A 16,912-nucleotide genomic window follows, 5' to 3' on the forward strand; every position below is an offset into this window, starting at 1 on the left:
GTAACTTTGGAGATAATAGTGTCAATTGAGCTATGATGTTAGTAATTTAGTATCTTCTTTGATTCCTCCTCCTTATAATAATATATAGGCAAACACATGTAGAAAGTTTTTTCCACTTGATTTAGCATTTGTAATCTGTGTTTGCCTCAGAAGACAACTGAGGAAATAGGAAATTCCTAAGCATCTTCTTTAGACAAGAGTAACAAAGAGAATCATAGTACTTAATAACCCCATCATCTCCTTTTCACACTTGAATGCCCCTTTTGAACCATATTTGTCAAGTGGTCTTATAGATGTCCTTACTGGCTTTTTGCATTTTTCTGTTTATACAGCCTTTTATCACTAACTTTAGAATTCCTACCAAAATCCTCTTTGAATTCTTTTTGTTAGTTTCTTTTCTTCTTTCTTTGTAATTGTCCAATCAAATTTTGTAGGTTTCCTGAATCTTGTTGCTTAAACAATGTTTCCATTTTCAAAAAGGTATCTTTTTCTCCTTTTTGGTTGACATATTTATTCTGCCAATTAGTTTTTTCTGGTGTTGATGTTTTTTTTTATCTGTACACATTATTCTTGGGTCTTCTAACAAGATGCTTTAGAGTAGGTTTTAGTTTTCCTTTGCATGATTTTTAAAATCTATTCTGTTTTTCCCCCACTGATTCTTTCATATTCATTCATTCACATAACATTCTATAATAATTTACTGTTCTAGACAAAATTTAACTGGATTATATATATCTTTTTGGCTTTATTAGATTTGATGGCACTGTGATTACTATTATAGTGCTCCATCCACAGATATTTCCAGTAGTAATTCCTTTTGACTCATTGGAACAAAGGTTCAGAATTTTCTTTACTTTTGAGCTTATTGAAGAAGAAGTAATTTGTCTTACATACAACTTTCCAAATATCATTTTGACAGTCATTAATCAATGTATTAATAATTGAAGTACCTTATTATTAATTTGTCTAAATTTGTAGCTCCTTGACTCTTTGTAACATGGAATTTCAGAGTTGGGAAGAACCCTAGAGGACAGTCAATCCAATTGCTACATGAACCAGAATGTCTATGTACAAACTCCTGTACAGGGATTGATAATAGACTCTCTTAAAGGCCTTAGATGATCAGAAACTTCCAATGCTGGAGACTGCTAATCTCACTTGTGGATAGCTCTAACCTTTAGGTACTTTATTTTGAGCTAAAATATTCTATATATCCTTCAACCATTAATCCTGGTTCTACCCTTTTTTGTTGTTGTTCAGTTGTTTCTTCATAACCCCTTTTGGAGTTTTCTTGACAGAGATACTAGTGTAGTTTTCCATTTCTTGCCCCAGCTCATTTTATAGATGAAGAAATTGAAGTAAACAGGATTAAGTGATTTGCCTAGGGTCACACAATTAGTATGTGATAAAGTCAGATATGAACTTTACCCTTAGAAAAAAATCTAAACTCTTTTGTCATTTGATCACCTTCTTTTAAAATACTTGAAGAAGGGCCTTGGGCAAGCCACTTAACCCCATTGCCTTGCAAAAACTAAAAAAAAAAATACGTGAAGAAGACAGCTTTCAGATTTCCCCTACATCTTCCTCAAGTCTGAACAACCTCACTTTCCTTAACTGATGTTAGTATGGTTTGAATTTGAGTCCTCCCTTCCCTGTCCCTCTTTACCATACTGCTTACCTTCCTTTTGGATGTATTTCAGTTTATTATCGTCAATCCTAAAATCTAATACTTCAGATGTAGTCTAAATAGGATAGGTCAGTGGGCAATTTGAACATTACCTCATTCATTTTGAATGTTGAATTTGATAATGTAGCCTAAAATAGCATTAGATTATTATTATTTGCTTATCATGGGATACTATTGTTTTGTATTTTAAAAATGGGAAGTTTTTTCACTTGAAACTGATATCTAGTCTTTCTTCTACTATCCAATAATTGTTCTGTTGATTTTTTTTGGGGGGGGGGGGCTTAAGTGACTTGTTGAAGGTCACATAGCTAGGTAATTGTTAAGTATGTGAGATTAGATTTGAACTCAGTTCTTCCTGACTCCAGGGTCAGTGCTTTATCCACTGCACCACCTAGCTGACTCTCTGTTGATTTTTTTAAAAGAATTCAATTCAACAAACACTTAAAAAGTGTCCATTCTATGCAATGTACTCTGGAAGGTATTAGGGATACACTGAAAAAACAAAAAAATCACTGTCCTTAAGGAATTTAACATTCTACTGGACGAGCAAGACCATAATATGTAAACCAGTTGATATATACATTTTTCATATAGAAAGTAATGCAAAATAGTTTCGAGAGAGAGAATGCATAGTAACAGGGAAGATCAGGGAAAGTCTTATATAGTTTGGGGCAACTGAACTTAGATTGAAAGGAATTTAGGCATGCTATGAAGTGCAGGTAAGGAGGTAGAAAATTTCAGACTCAAAACATTGAGGCAACAAATAGAATATTGTGTATGGGTAACAGATAATAGGCCAGTTTGACTGGAACATAGAATGAGCGAAGGGGAATAATTTGAAATAAGATTGGAAAGATAAATGGAAGTCAGCTTGGGGAAGATTTTTAAATATCTGACTGAGTTTATATCTTATCATACAGTAATGAGATTTTTGTGAGAGGGATGACATGGCCATATCTATGTTTTAGGAATATTAAATCTGGCAACACTATAGAGGATAAATTTTAGAAGAGAAAGAGTACAGGCAGGGGGCTATTTACTGAAATTGTTGTATGACTGTGAATCATAGGGGACTCAGTGAAAGATTTTATCAAAGAAACAGAAGAATTAGAAAGATGAGCCCATCTTTTTTCATTCATCTGCGTCTTTGATGAAATTTTTTCCTATTGTTCTCCATGATTTCTTGTTTGTACTATTTCTTGTAATGTATTAGAGTGTTCTCATGCCTACCATGCTTCTTGATATTGGCTTCTGTGTGGTTCTGCTTTGCAGTTCTCTATAGGGTTTTTGCAGTGGACTCACAGCCCTACAAATGAGTTCCATACTCCATACTCCACTACTTACTAGACATCTTAAACTGGATGTCTTGTGAACATCTTAGAACCATTATGTCCAAACTGATATCAATATCATCTTCCTCTCCCAATCTTTTTTTCCTTTTTGTATTTCCCAATTACTCTTGAGGGCACCAGTCTTGCAACTTAAATATTTTCTTCAGTTTCTCACTCTCTAAGCCCTCCATGTCCCATCTATTGCTAAGGTCTATCAATTTTGCCTTTATAACTTCTCTTGCATACTCCTCCTTTTTTCTTTGACAGTAACACCACCCTGGTCTAGTCTTCATCATTTCATGCTTATATTGCAATAGCTTGTTCTCTTGTCTCTTTGCTTTAATTCTCCCCCTCCCCTTCCCATTCTTTTACATCCAGTTAAATTAATCTTACTAAAAAATAGATCTAATCAGGTCATACACTTCCCCTCCACCCCCCCCCCCCCAAATGGGTTTCCAATGGCTTCCTATCACTATAGGAACATTTTTGGCATTCAAAGTCCTTTATAACCTAGGCTCAATCCCAACCCCCCACCTTTCCAGTCTTCTTATATCTTACTTCCTCTTATCAAACTTCATAATCCAGTGACATGGTCCTTGCTGCTGTTTCTTGAATAAGATGGTATATCACTCAACTTCAGGAATTTTTTGGTGTTGTTCCCTAGGTTTATAATACTCTCCTTTCTCATCTTTGCCTCCTGGATTTCTTTAGATCCTAGCAAAAATCCTAGCTTCTATAAGAAGCCTTTCTTGACACCACTTAAAGCTAATAATGCCTTCTCTCTATTGATTACCTCCAGTCTATCTTGTATACGTCTTATTTATTCATCGTTGTTTTCACATTACTACCCCATTAGACTATGAGTTCCTTGAGACCAGGAACTGTCTTTGCCTCTTTCCACATTCTTAGTGCTTAGTAAAGTGTCTGACACATAGCAGACACTTAAGGGATACTTATTGATCATATGGCTGACAATGCTCGTAGAATATTGATGTTAAAAAGATAGGCCTTGTTTTAGAGAATTTAGTACCAGGAATTTTGTGATTTACCCATTTCCAGATGGTATTGCCCTTGTTGCATTGTAAAGATTCCTGACTTAGATCCCATAATTGCTTATAAATATTACAACTATTCAATGTCATTCATCCACAGAGGAAAAACTGAATGGTGAAGAATCCTTACTGCCCAGATTATGATATGCAATTGGATGGACAAATTGAAGGGCTTATCCATGATTGGATTTATCTTTATCATACAATGATAATAGATAATGATTTGGGCTCATTATTCAACAGAAGAAAAAGAGGAAGAATTGCCCTTAGAGAGCTTCTGCATGTCTTTTAAAAATATGAATATTAAATAAATAGTTAAAATTGAGTTTTACTTTCTTGGAAAATCATAGTATTTCTCTTTTCTTTTCTAATGTCTATTCATGTATTCACTAGGCACATCACTACCCAATTAAGATCCCCCCTCTTATTGATAACCATGGGATATTGTCCTCATTCATTAGCTGCTTATCATGGGAAATCTGTTGATTTGGTATACCAGACGTAATTCAACTCATGGTTCTTATGGTTATCACAAAATAAATTATTTACATCAGTAATTATTTAATTTCTTAACACTTGCTAGATTGATTCAGTGATTAATATCATTAAAACTTCTATTATATAGTCGGTTTCCTTCTCTTAGAGAAATCCTAGATGGCAGTGTGGCATCAGGTGAGAGGTAGGTAGCTCCACTAAAGAAGTCTATTTATTTACTGATTTTTCTCATTTGGATATCTCCTTGCTATTATACTATGTGTATGGGATTAGATTTGTAAATAGATACCCTGTATTTGAGCCTAGACTCTACCACTACCTCCATCACATAGCTCTGTGATCTTGAGCAAGTCCCTTAATCTTTCTTTATCTGTAGAGGACTAGAAATTTGAAGTCTGTTTCAGTTATAATATTTTTTTTTAGGTTTTTGCAAGGCAAATGGGGTTAAGTGGCTTGCCCAAGGCCACACAAGCTAGGTAATTCAGTTATAATATTCTTTAAGAATATTAACATTGATTGATTGATGTACTTCCTTGAAGAATACTATGATATCAGGGAGGTGATAGACAGGCACATGTAATAGATTTGAATGCTGCGCTAATTCAACAGTCTCACTTTCTCCTCCAGAGCCATCTGGGTCCAGTGGCCAGAAATGAATCAGAATGACTGGAGATGACTCTGGATGTGAGGTTGTCAGGGTCAAATGACATGCTTAAGGTCACACAACTATTAAGTGCCAAATGACTGAGGTCAGATTTGAACTCAGATCCTCCTGACCCCAGGATCAGTGCTCTATCTACTTCACTACCTGCTTGTCTACAACCAATCACTTATGAAGTGTATATCCAAAGCTCTGTGCTGAGTTCTAGGGTTATGAAGAAAGGCAAAAAAGCCCCCACCAAGGTCCCTGTCCTCAAGGAATGTATATTCTAATGGAAGATACAGTATATAGATAACTAGATAGATAAATGATATTTGCAGAGTACAAGAAAAAGTATTCTGAGAGGGGAAGGTCCTAAGGTAGAAGGGAGGGAGGGATTAGGAAGTCCTCTGTAGAAAATGGGACTTGAACTGACACTTGAACAAAGTGAGAGGACTATGAGGCAGAGATGGGGACCAGAGCATTCATTCTAAGCATGTCAGGGCAGCCCCCACGCAACCTTTTGGTGCTAAGTCACAAAAATGGGAAATGTATGGATCTGCTTGTGGAATTGCAGGTAGGCCAGGGTAGTTGTATCTTAGAATGTAAAGAAGGGAATAAAATATAAGTAAGAAATCTGGAAAATCAGGAAGGGGACAAATTATGAAGCATTTTAGAATTTAAATATAGGTTATATTTGATCTTGGAGGTAAGAACTTTTCTAAGAATACTTTAGAAAAATCACCTTGGTAACTGAGTTGAAGATAGATTGAAGTGGGAAGAAATTTAAAAGAGAGGTTGGCTTCTTGAATAGTCCCTGCAAGAAGTGCTGAGAACTTAAACAGAATTGGGGATTATATGAGTGGAGGGAAGGGAATACATACATACATATATATATATATATATATATATATATATATATACATGTAAGATATCCTATATATACATATACAGATATATGTATATGTAGGAAATGTTGTGAAGGAGGAAACAGCAAGATTTCAAAATGAATGGAATATATTGAATAATTGAGAGTGGATAGTGGAGGAACAAGAATCTGTGATTCATACTGCTCAGTTAAAAGTGAGTTTAGAACCTCTAAAAACTCTGGCAATGAATTTGGAATCACTGCACTTCTAGTTTTTCAATGATCAGGTCTCAGTTTATTTTAGACAATGTCCAATTAATGACTAAGGGTTAGGAAAGAATTGAGACAAAAGATAGATTGATTTACCTTGACAAAAATATCAGTCTGAAGGGGAAGAGCCTCAAAGTTTCTGTCCAGAGCAGAATGCAGTTGCTATTTGCATTCATTCTAAGCTGTCAAATCTAAAGGATGCCTTGGTCCTGGATGAACAACAGCATACATTAATTTACACATTCTAATCTTACTCTCTGAAACCACATAGAGTCGCTGTAATGGTATTCCACATTGTAGTTTATAATTGATTACTATTTTTATTATTTTATAATAATTTGCTTACTGAAGGCTATATAAACTACTTCCATTTGAATTATTTAAACTAACAGATTGGTCTGGACTGGTTGTCCCTTCTCATTAGTCCCTATCTACACATGTGATTTACTCAATCCTTTTTCTTCTAGACACAGACTTCTATTCAGCCTCAAAAAAACCTAGCTATATTTTCAAATTTATCTGTCAAAGTACCAATACATACACATTCTTTGCATCTATTTTTAAAAATTTCTTGAATCATAATAATATTTGAAGCATAAGTATCCAAGAGAGTGGATTGGACAGGTTATTTGCTCAGAATATCTGTACCCCACCTTCTCTTCAGTCCCAGGGATGGGGTCTGCATTAAAGGTAGATTTTTGAAATTGTTTTATTGATGATTCTAAACTGTTCTTGTCTAGACTTGATTCCCTGGGCCCTAGTCAAGCCAGTATCATATTAAAACCAGAATAATCTTTTTCATTCCCTTAGTCTCTTGTAATTTGCCTTCTAACCTCACTACTGAATTGAAATCAGCATCTCCAAAGTGGCCAGTAATCACTTAATTGTCAAATCTGATGGTCTTTTCCTCAATTTTTATTCTTCTTGATTTTCCCATTGCATTTGATGCTATTTATTATTTTCTCCATATTATTTTCATGAAACTTCTCTTAGGTCTCCTATCAATCTGATGGCTTCTTCTTGTTGCCCTTTGCTAATTCATTATCCATATTACAATCACTAATTCTAGGGTTCCCAAAGGCTCTGTCCTGAAACCTATTCTTTCTCCAAACTCTGTATTTGTGTTTTCATCAATTTTTCTTGTTTTAATTATCATTTCTATGAAGATGATTCACTGGTCATTATTTTCAGCCTTAGTCTCTCTCTCTCTCTCTCTCTCTCTCTCTCTCTCTCTCTCTCTCTTCAGTTTCGGCCCTACTCTACCAATGGGTCTACTAAATGGCCTAACTATTGGCCTTTTGGAGGTCAAACATATCTGGGAGACATCAGATTCAATATATCTAAAACAGAGCTTCCCTGTATCTCTCAATGGCACTGTCATGCTTCCGGTCTCCCAAGTTCATAGTTTCAGTTTTATAATTTATTTCTCACTTCCTCTCATCCACATTTCCAACCAGTTCTCAAATCTTGCTATTTCTATCTCTACATAATCTTTTATACAAATAACAGTGTCTGTGGAAAGGAGAGTCTGTGTACATTGGCAGGTTTATAGGTGAACTGTTATGTTTTGATCACTCATTCTGTTGAGCAAATGTTGTAATTATCCTTGCTTTTGACTAACAATTTTATTAAATGTTATTAAATGTTTCTTGTGTAGAAACAAGTGACTTCTGGAGAATTCAATCAAATTTTTAAAGAACAATTAGTTCCAAGACTGTACAACTTATTCTCAAAAGATGAGAAAGAAAGCACTTCACCAAACTTTTGTTTTGAGATAAATATTCTCTTAATAGCAAACCCAGGGAAGGACAGAGCAAAGAAGGAAAACTGTACTGCAGTCCTGGGTGGAGTTGTTGGTCTCTTTTAGGGAATGTTTCATAGTACATGTTTTTTGCTTTTCAAATCTACTTCCCTACTATTCTCAGACTGCTGAATTAGTGCCAAGATCTTTGACACACAAGGTCCTTGTAAAGTATTATTATTATTATTATTATTTTTTTAGCAAAACACATTTTAGCTTCTTTATATAGTTTAAGTGTAACAGCAGTCCTTAGCTTGATGTGTGCAACTTTTTAAGTCTCTTCCATTACCTGACACTAAAGAATAATACATATTAGCTTTGCCATCTCTTTATTCAGTCAGTTCTGTTTTTTTTACAATACAGTTCTAGCACCAAAGCTTTTTATTCTATCAGGATAGCTCCCAGGAAAATAACTACAATGATTTCTTTTCCAGTCTCTTCCATACCATATTAAACTACTTGTTGCTGTTTGGTCTTTTTTTTTCAACTGAGTCTGTTTTTTGTGATCCAGTTCGGGGTTTTCCTGGAAAAGATACTGGAATGGTTTGCCATTTCCTTCTTCAGTTCATTTTACAGATAAGAAAACTGAGGCAAATAGGGTACAGTGACTTTCTTGGGGTCATACAGCTTATAGTTGTCTGAGGTCATATTTGAACTTGGAAAGATGAGTCTTCCTGATTCCAGGTCTGACACTCTATCCACTGTGCCACCCAGCTATCCATACTAAACTACAGAGAGTAGTAAATATCAACAAAGGCACCCTTGAGAGATTTTCCTTTCAATCCAAGATGACAATAAAGGTCAATATAGACTTTCTCCATCCAATTAGTCTTTAGCAAAACAACACCTGTCTTCCATTCCCCCTCAGCAAAGCAGTTGAAAACCTCGTTTCTAGTCAGTTGTCTTAGTTTATAGAGATCATTTTTTCCTCTTGGGTTCTCCCTTATTTTGATTTCTAAGGTTTTTATGATGGCTTCTTTCTTTCTCCTTGTTTTTTATGTCTTCTTTCTCTGACTTCTTCTAAATCCTCTTGTGCTTAATGTCTTACCTCTAATGTTTCAAAGGATGGTTTCCTTATGAGTGAGCCATAGTGACCCATCTCTAACTTGGGTTAGAGTTCACAATTCTGTAAGTTATCAACATAATTTCAACACAAAATTCCCACAGGAGTCATGTTCAATACATACTATAGGCATTATGGTCCCATTTTATAATAATAAATAGCATTCCTATTTCCCAGTTAATAGTATTGTGGACCTGAGGATCAGAAAGACCTAAATTGCATGTAATAGATGCAGAAAATAAGCCACTATTAATTCACTGTTTTTATTCAATACTTTATATATCGGAACACCTTAAAATGGGAAGTATTGTCCCACAATATAAAAGACTGAACTAAATGAAATCTAGGTTCCTTATAAGAACTGGAAAGTTTCCTTGCAGATCTAATATCCTATTATCTTAAAAGTCAGATACTAATGCAATGATCACTGACAAAGTTGAGTTGTACCCTATAGGAATTTTAAATAACATTTTTCTTTCAAATGAAAATCTAATGGCCTTGGATATTTGCTTAGAGGTCTGGCATCTAGGTGACACAGTGAGTGGAGTGTTAGACAGGAAACTAGCTGTGACCCTGGACAAATCACTTACCTTTGACTACTTTAGTTTCCTCGTCTGTCAAATGGAGATAATAACAGCACCCATCTTCCAGGCTTATTTTGAGAATCAAATAATATAATATTTGTAAAGTGCTTTGCAAATAGTGCTACATAAATGCTGTTATTTCATTTATTATTGCATTTCAAGATTGCAAAGAACTTTACATATCTTATTTATTTCTCATGAGTATCATGTGAGGAAAGGAACTTTATTATTCTTATTTAACAGATGAAACTGAGGCTTAGAGAGTCTAAGTGATTTATTTGCTCAGGGTTGAACAACTAGCATTTTTTCTAAGGAAGGTCTTAAACTCAGTCAGATATTCTTGACTCTAACTCCAACATTCTATTCACTATGATACAATGACTCCTCTATCATATATAAATACTGATAACAGCAAATAATTATAGCTAGGATAGACTTAAGGAATCATATCAGCTCAGAAGGGACCTAGATTTCATCTAGGCCCATTATATTGTGGGCCAATTCCAAATCCTGGATATTGTTTGCTGACATAGACAATATTTATATGTCTTTGTGAGATGCTGAAATGTATCAAATAATCAAACAAAAACTGAGTGAATTTTAAGATATATATGTATATATATATATATGTTTATACTATACATTAGAGTCTGCAGACTGAAGCATCAGAGTTGAGTTAATCAGAAATAGAGGCAATGAATAAATAAAACATTTTTTTTTTGCTATCAGATCTGTTGTAGGCTAATGATTGTTTATACAGGCCATGAGTCCCTAGATTCTGGGAGTATTTTCAAGAGATTAATCAAAGTTCTAAAAGTAATTTATATGTGACTAGACCTAAAGTCATACATGGGGATGAATCAAGCTCTCCACCTTCTTTTCTTTTTTCCTTAAACACTTCAACTAAATGTAATTATCAGAGATCTTAAAGTCTATTTCTAGGAGATGAAATAACAGAAAATAACTTGCTTCCCCACCAAACACTGCTCTAACATCCCTTGGAGTCAGGGAAGCTGACTACCACCCATTAAAAATCATACCTTTCTTGTATAAAAGGAGGAAAAGCTGAAAAAGTTTCTTTAGAGCTGTTTTCTCCCATGCTGCCTACAATGAGTTGGTTTAATGCACTTGGGAATTTTTAGCATGCATAGTGGACCACATGGAAACAGTAGTCAGTTATATAGAATATAAGTATTAAAATCTTGCCTCAGATTTGTCCTAGCTGTGTGACATTGGACTAATCATTTAACCCCTTGAAACTCAGTTGCATTATCTATAAAATGAAATAGTTAAACTCAATAGCATCTGAAATATGTTCTAGATCTAAATCTATGTTTAGTCTTGTTTAATACTTAACTTTTCCATGTGAACTTTTTCTTTTCACTTTCTTAGTGTGAACCCTTTCAAACCCTTGGAGAATCATTTGGCTGCATACTATAGGACTTAAAATGGGTAAGAGAATTTTATATACACACTCCAATACATTTTTAGATAAAACTTACAGCTATAGAAAAATATAAATTGGCACTGAAAGATCAAGTGTTTGCTTGTGATATGAATCTTCCCTGTTAGTTTTGATAGGCATTTTTATTTTTGTGATTGTCATTCAAACACATAATTGTGATAATACCCTTAATAGCATGGTTTTAACAAGACCAGGTTTTCGGTGGCTGAATAGAAGGGGTGAGTAAAATTCAATGGCAAAAATCACAACTTGGAGTTTAGCAGTGCAACTTATTTGACTCAAGGGTCTACTGCCTACTGATTAGTTTTTTTTTAGGATCTTTTTATTCTTGAAATTATTTCTGTAAAGGAATAGTCATCTTTATTTGTGTGAAACATCTAGGATTCCAATAATGGACCCATAAATTGGGGGAACTTTAGAATTAATATTAAATGCTCCTTACTAAATTGAAATCTGTATTTGCCCTTATTTAGGTCATGTTCTTAGAGCTTGTAAGTTGGGGAACCTTGGGACCAAGGTGTCTAGAAATCAGCAGATATGATGGATCCTCCCTCTAGTGGTTATTTGAGGATTCTGACAGCATCATTCAAAGTCATCACCAACTGAAGAATCAGGAAGGGAAAGAGGTTAAGCAGCTTGTCCTTAATTAAGTACAAAACTGCCATTGGAAGAAGCCTGGTTTTGAACTACATGGAAAAGGCAATATTAAGGATTTAGTTAATTCTTCAGGCACTGACAGGTTATTAAGTGGTTATCATTTTAATTTCATTAGGGCAATGTGAAGCTAAATGATTATCATACAATATAGCTAGAATGAATAAAAACAGGGATGTTTAATATTGAACCTATAATAGTATATAAATTAATTTGAAAAGAAAGTAGTTGTTTTCTGGTAAGGACACTTGGTTTTGTCTATTAGAATGAAAGATTTAGGACTGAAGGGATCCCTAGATGCCATCTAGTCTAACCCAGTCTTCGTCCTGCTATTGAAACTGAGACCAGACTAGTTATTATTACCTTTCCAACTCACACCCTTTGTAGTTAGTGATAAAGTTAGAAAGGGATAGAGGCAGAATTTGAATCTATGACTTCATACTGTAGATTCAATATTTTTTTCTCCACCTCTACAAGGTTTTTTAGAACTTTTCCTTTTAAATCTTTATCTGTTCAATACACAATTTAACTGTTTCTATGACAAGAGCTCAACCAACCCTCATTTGGAGCTAAGAACCTACAAGAGAAAAAGAAACAGAGGCAAGACAGTCCCCTTTCCCTTCTTCTCCCTGTAAAAGAGTATGAAAACTTGTAAGAGCTGGCATGAATCCCAGAAAAGTTAACTGAAAATGCTGCACTGTTTTAGTTGCATGGATGAATGTGTGTGTTGGCAAAAATGTTTGTTTTTCTTGTCTTTTCATGTGTATGTGTAAATGTGATGAATCCATCTCCTAATAAAGTTGGATTTACTTTAAAAAGAATTACTTGAATTGGAAACTAATTTGAGAAAGGTTTATTGTTGTTGTTTTTCTTTCCTTTCTTTCCTTTTGGTTGAGCCAACTGGAAAGGAATAAGGGGAAAAAAGAGATAACAGAAAAATATGGAAATCTTTCTCCTGTTCCTTCAATATGTTATACTCCATAAGAGATTGTCATGATTCCACCAAAAAATAGACAAGGCCTTTTTTTTCCTGGAAATTTTTTAAAATTCTGAATTTAGCCTTTACATATGCAAAGTGGAATAGGAAAAGAGGACTAAATACAAAGCCATGAAATTTCCATTATTTATAGCTTGCTTTTCTCTTTTAAAAGTATTATATATTTAATACCCCTTTTCGAAGCTTTTTGCTTTTCTGTATTTCTTTATGAAATTTCTGTTCTTTTCCTCTATTTTTAAGAGATGTTTCAGTGATCTTCTTTTACTTCTTTTTTGGGGGAGGGGAACATTTTCTATCTCCGTCCTATATCTATCAATCAAAAGGCAAAAAACATCATCCTTGCTGATATAAATTTATTTTCTATGATGCCTTTAATCCTGATGTAATTTCCTTGTTTATCTCTTTTAGTTATTTTTATTGACTGAAATCATAGTTGCTACTTCTCCCTCTTTAAAGCATAAGAAATCTTTGCCCCCATCTCTTATTTTAATTCTGCTTGAATTTTTATGTTTCAAAAATGGTTTTTACAAATAGCATTATCACTGAAATCTGTGTTCTAATATATTCTGCTACTACCTACCTGTCTTTGAATGTCTATCACATTCATCTTCATGGTTATGATTGTTCATTATTTGTTTTCCTTCATTCTAACTTTTTATACTATGCCTTAAAACTCTTTGTTCCTTGTATTCCTCTTCAAACCAAAGATGGGATGTTGAGAAATAGTATGTTCAATACATGATCTTTATTTTATGCAATCTGCTTTGTCTTACTTTTCTTTTCCTCTTCAAATCACTTACATTTCCTATTCAGAAAAACTTGTTTCAAAGATTTTCCACCATTATTTACCAATTTGTCTTTCATTTTTAACTGCATTGGTTTTGCTTGTGAAAATTTTTAAAAATTTTAAATCAAAATTGCCCATTTTGCTTCCTGCTACCCTCATTGAAGAGATTTTTCCTTATGCTACATTTGTTTATGTTATCATTTATTTCTAAGTCATATATCTATTTGGAGCTTGTTTGGGTATATGGAGTGACATGTTGGACTATTCCAAGTTTCATTTGAACTGATATCTTTTTTCACCAACAATTTTTGACAAAGAATGAGGTCTTTTAGACACTTAATAATTACCTAGCTGTGTGACCTTGGGCAAGTCAGTTAACCCCATTGCCTTAGGAAAAAACCACAAAACAAACAAAAAAAGAGTGAGTTCTAGACTCAATAGCTGGGACCTTCATGTTTATCAAATATTGGTTGTTATTCGAATTCTTCTTGTATTGTGTACCTAATCTACCCTGTTGCTCAACCTCTTTATTTCTTGCCAGGACTGATTTATTTTGATGTTTACTGCTTTGTAGCAAAGTTTGAGATCTGATACTACTAGATTCCCTCCCTTCCCATTTTTTCTTAATTTTCCAGGTGAATTTTGTCATTATTTTTCTAGTTTAGCAAAGTAATCTCTTGGTAGTTTAATTAATGTGGTCCTGAGGAACTAAATTGATTTAGATGGAATTGTCATTTTTTATTATATTGTTTCAGTTGCTTGTGAACAATTCATATTTCTGCAGTTATTTAGACTTGTCTTTTATTTGAGTGGTTTATAATTTCATTCATATAGTTTCTGTGTGTGTTTTGTAGGTAGGCTACTAAATATTTTATACTGACATTAGGTATTTTAGGTGGAATTTCTTTTTCTCTTCCTCTTGATTTTATTGATTTGGTTTGGATTTTTTGGTTTGCTTTTTTTTGTTTGTTTTTTGCAAGGCAGTTGATAATAAACAGAAAAAGTTGATTTATGTGTGCCTATTTTATATCCTACAACTCTGCTAAAGTTGCTCATTGTTTCAATTAATTTTGTAATGGACTTCCTAGAAATCTCTAAGTAAACTGTCATCTACAAAAGGTAATAATTTTGTGTCTTCTTTGCTTTTATTTATTTCATTAGTTTCTTTTTCTTGTCTTATTATAATCGATACTTACTTTCTAAGTATCAGCATCCTTACTTTACCCCTGATCTTACTGGAAAACATCCTAACTTATCCCAATTACAGATAATTCTAGCTCTTGAATTTAGATAGACTATTATTTGTCATTTTAAGGTAAAATTCATTTATTCCTATGCTTTCTGGTGTTTTGACAGGAATGAATGTTCAATTTTGTCAAAAATGTTTTCTGTATCTAATATTCTAATCTTATAATTTTCATTATTCTTATTATATTAGACTTTTAATGCTCCTAATCCTCTATCAATTCTACATTCCTGGTATAAATCCAACCTGGTTATAATTCATATTTGTGATATATTATTGTAGTCTTCTTGTTAACATTTTATTTCAGAAGTTTGCATCAATATTCATTTGGGATATTGGGCTATAATTTTTTCCCTCTGTTTTGACTCTTTCTGGTCTAAATGTCTAAACCATATTTGTTTTATAGGAGCAATTTGGTATAATGTTTACTATTTTTTCAAATTTTTTTCCTTTTGTAATTCATTTATGACTTGTTCAATTACTTTTTAATATTAGATTATTTGTCTTATATTTCCTGTTCTGTTAGTCTTTTTTCCTTTTTTCCTGCAAATATCCATTTTATCTAATTGGTCAGACTTTTTTGGCAAAATTGGGTGAAACACTTCTCTAAAACTTTCATTTCTTCTTGATTAGTTGTGAATTTTTTGTTCATTTTTAATATTAGTAAGTTTTTTAAAATTCAAGTCTGCCAATGGCTTGTTCATTTCATTGTTTTTATTTTTTTGATTAAACCATTCATTTTATTTATTAATTCAATGTTTTTTCTTTCACTTTTGTTAATCTGGTTACTCTATTACATGATTTCTATTTTGACATTTAGTTATAGTTATAGTTTAAATTAAAATTCCTTGTACAAATCATTGATTTGTTCTTTTTTCCTCTTTTATTGATGAACATGCTTAGTGAAACAAAATTTCCTCTAAGTACCCTAATGCAGTGTTGACTGCTTTTCCAAACTTTTGCTGTGTTTTCTAATTGTTTTCATTATTTTTGATGAAGTTATTGAATATCTCTATCTTTTTTGATCCTTCTATATTTAAAATTTTTAATGTTTGCTTAAAGATCCTTCATTGAATATAATTTCAATGTATTATAGCTCATAAAAGATTTACTATTTCTACTTTTCTATGTGTTTTTTTATAGTCAAATACAGGGTTAATTTTTGTAATGGCATTATGCACAGCTGAGTTTATGTATCCTCCTTTTTATTTTTATTCAATAATTTCCAGAGATTAAAAAGACTTGCATGAATTGAGGCTGATTGAAATGAGCAGAACCAGAAGATCATTATACACACTACAACATGGTGAGATGATCAGCTATGATTGGCCGGTTCACTTCAGCAGTACAATAATCAAAGAAAATTCTAAAATACTTACGATGGAAAATACCATCCATATCCAGAGAAGGAATTTTGGAGTTTAAATAAAGACCCCAAACTTATTATGTTAAACTTTTAAATGTGGTCTTATGTATTATGTAAGCTTTTCCTCTCTTATGTTTTCTTTTTTTCCATTTGGATCTGGTTCTTTGCATCATCAATATGGATTTTATAAATGTATAACCTATATCACATTACTTTCTTTTAGGGATGGGGGAAGGATGGGAGGGAGGGAGAAAAATGTAAAACTCAAAACCTTGCAAAAAATGATAGGTAAAGATTATTGTTGCATGTAGTTGAAAAAAAACAAATAAAATATTTTAAAAATAATAATTTCCAGAGATTCATTGTATCTAATTTTTCTAAAATTTTATTCATTCCTTCATTTCTTGTTTTTTTGTTTTGTTAGATTTGTTTTGGTTTGAGAAGGGGACAAGCTGAAATTTACCATCACAATAATGTTACTATTTCTCCTTGTAACTCATTTAACTTTTCCTTTAAGAATTTGGATGCTATGCTGTTTGATGCATATACTTCACTTTGTTATTAATACATTGTCCTCAATACCTTTTTTTTAGGTTTTTTTTTTGA

The 16,912-nt window shown here is 33.1% G+C and overlaps 1 long non-coding RNA gene across 1 annotated transcript in view; it reads left to right on the plus strand.

Annotated features, from left to right (window-relative positions):
• LOC141488119 (uncharacterized) overlaps positions 1 to 16,425 on the plus strand; it is a 101,250-nt gene extending 84,825 nt beyond the window's left edge. The window contains exons 2-3 of the long non-coding RNA XR_012468590.1: positions 11,184 to 11,243; positions 16,170 to 16,425. This is a non-coding gene — a long non-coding RNA (uncharacterized LOC141488119). The remainder of the gene's footprint in view (positions 1 to 11,183; positions 11,244 to 16,169) is intronic.
• Positions 16,426 to 16,912: the final 487 nt, after the last annotated feature.

The sequence above is a fragment of the Macrotis lagotis genome, chromosome 5, assembly GCF_037893015.1.
Source record: "Macrotis lagotis isolate mMagLag1 chromosome 5, bilby.v1.9.chrom.fasta, whole genome shotgun sequence".
Classification (NCBI taxonomy): domain Eukaryota; kingdom Metazoa; phylum Chordata; class Mammalia; order Peramelemorphia; family Peramelidae; genus Macrotis; species Macrotis lagotis.